Source organism: Oncorhynchus clarkii, chromosome 2 (assembly GCF_045791955.1).
Source record: "Oncorhynchus clarkii lewisi isolate Uvic-CL-2024 chromosome 2, UVic_Ocla_1.0, whole genome shotgun sequence".
NCBI lineage: Eukaryota > Metazoa > Chordata > Actinopteri > Salmoniformes > Salmonidae > Oncorhynchus > Oncorhynchus clarkii.
The window spans coordinates 10781478-10783977 of NC_092148.1; the positions used below are offsets into that span (position 1 = coordinate 10781478).

The following is a 2500-nucleotide window of genomic DNA, read 5'->3' on the forward strand; positions in this document are numbered from 1 at the left end:
CTTCCTGTCTCTCTCTCCAGGTATCATGATGCCCAGGATGTGACCAGTAACTTCCTGTCTCTCTCTCCCTAGGTATCATGATGCACAGGATGTGACCAGTAACTTCCTGTCTCTCTCTCCCTAGGTATCATGATGCCCAGGATGTGACCAGTAACTTCCTGTCTCTCTCAACAGGTATCATGATGCCCAGGATGTGACCAGTCACTTCCTGTCTCTATCTCCCTAGGTATCATGATGCCCAGGATGTGACCAGTAACTTCCTGTCTCTCTCTCCCTAGGTATCATGATGCCCAGGATGTGACCAGTAACTTCCTGTCTTTCTCTCCAGGTATCATGATGCCCAGGATGTGACCAGTAACTTCCTGTCTCTCTCTCCAGATATCATGATGCCCAGGATGTGACCAGTAACTTCCTGTCTCTCTCTCCCTAGGTATCATGATGCCCAGGATGTGACCAGTAACTTCCTGTCTCTCTCTCCCTAGGTATCATGATGCCCAGGATGTGACCAGTAACTTCCTGTCTCTCTCTCCCTAGGCATCATGATGCCCAGGATGTGACCAGTAACTTCCTGTCTCTCTCTCCCCAGGTATCATGATGCCCAGGATGTGACCAGTAACTTCCTGGGGGCGATGTGGCTCATCTCTATCACCTTCCTGTCTATTGGCTACGGAGACATGGTGCCTCACACGTACTGTGGCAAAGGAGTCTGTTTACTAACCGGCATCATGGTACCACCATGTTTATGGTTGTGTGTGTGTGTATTTTGTGTGTGTATCAATGTCACCCCTTTCTCTTTCTTTCTGATTCTTTCTTCTTGTCCACCTCCCTCCTTCCCTCTCTCTCTGTCCTCCTATCTCCTGTCCTCTCTATCGCTCTGTCCTCATATCTCCTGTCCTCTCTCTCTGTCCTCCTATCTCCTTTCCTCTTTCTCTCTGTCCTCCTATCTCCTGTCCTCTCTATCGCTCTGTCCTCCTATCTCCTGTCCTCTCTCTCTGTCCTCCTATCTCCTGTCCTCTATCGCTCTGTCCTCCTATCTCCTGTCCTCTCTCTCTGTCCTCCTATCTCCTTTCCTCTATCACTCTGTCCTCCTATCTCCTGTCCTCTATCGCTCTGTCCTCCTATCTCCTGTCCTCTCTTTCTCTCTGTCCTCCTATCTCCTGTCCTCTCTATTGCTCTGTCCGTATATCTCCTGTCCTCTCTTTCTCTCTGTCCTATTCTTTCCCCCTCTTTCTCTCTGTCCTACTCCCTCCCTCTCTCTCTGTCCTACTCCCTGCCCCTCTCTCTGTCCTACTCCCTCCCTCTCTCTCTGTCTGTATATCTCCTGTCCTCTCTTTCTCTCTGTCTGTATATCTCCTGTCCTCTCTCTCTGTCCTCCTTCCCTCTCTTTCTCTCTGCCCTACTTCCTCCCACTCTCTCTGTCCTCATTTCTCCTGTCCTCTCTTTCTCTCTGTCGTCCTCCTTCACCTCTCTTTCTCTCTGTCCTCCTCCTTCCCTATCTTTATCTCTGTCCTCCTCCCTCTCTCTCTGTCCTCATATTTCCTGTCATCCCTCTCTCTCTGTCCTCATATCTCCTGTCCTCTCTTTCTCTCTGTCCTCCTCCTTCCCTCTCTTTCTCTCTGTCCTACTCCCTCCCTCTCTCTCTGTCCTACTCCCTCCCTCTCTCTGTCCGTATATCTCCTGTCCTCTCTTTCTCTCTGTCCTCCTCCTTCCCTCTCTTTCTCTCTGTCCTCCTCCTTCCCTCTCTTTATTTCTGTCCTCCTCCCTCTCTCTCTGTCCTCATATCTCCTGTCATCTCTTTCTCTCTGTCCTACTCCCTCCCCCTCTCTCTGTCCTCATATCTCCTGTCCTGTCTCTCTGTCCTCATATCTCCTGTCCTCATATCTCCTGTCCTCTCTCTTTGTCCTCATATCTCCTGTCCTCTCTCTGTCCTCATATCGCCTGTCCTCTCTCTCTGTCCTCATATCTCCTGTCCTCCTTCTGTCTCTGTCCTCTCTCTCTGTCCTCATATCTCCTGTCCTCTCTCTCTGTCCTCATATCTCCTTTCCTCTCTCTCTGTCCTCTCTCTCTGTCCTCATATCTCCTGTCCTCTCTCTCTGTCCTCTCTCTTTGTCCTCATATCTCCTGTCCTCTCTCTCTGTCCTCATATCTCCTTTCCTCTCTCTCTGTCCTCTCTCTCTGTCCTCATATCTCCTTTCCTTTCTCTCTGTCCTCATATCTCCTGTCCTCTCTCGGTCACTAGGTCCAGGATTAGGGGGCATTCTGTCATTTATGTAGTCTGTTTATCCCCCTGTATTACCCTGCATCTGTGCTCTGAGTCTAATGGACTGTGTGTGTGTGTCTGTCTCTGTTCTCAATTGTGTAATGAAGGCCCCAATTTTCCCTCTCTCTCTCTCTCTCTCTCCATCTCTCTATCGTTCTCTCGTTCTCTCTCTCGTTCTCTCGTTCTCTCTCTCGTTCTCTCGTTCTCTCTCGTTCTCTCTTTCTCTCGTTCTCTCTATCT

At 49.8% G+C, this 2500-nt stretch overlaps 1 protein-coding gene and 1 pseudogene across 1 annotated transcript in view; one reads left to right on the forward strand and one right to left on the reverse strand.

The window, feature by feature from the left end:
• Positions 1-2500, reverse strand: part of LOC139421213 (uncharacterized) — a 1124809-nt gene that overhangs the window by 330557 nt on the left and 791752 nt on the right. The gene's annotated exons all lie outside the window — the stretch shown is intronic.
• LOC139379339 (small conductance calcium-activated potassium channel protein 2-like) overlaps positions 1-2500 on the forward strand; it is a 175202-nt pseudogene that overhangs the window by 137802 nt on the left and 34900 nt on the right.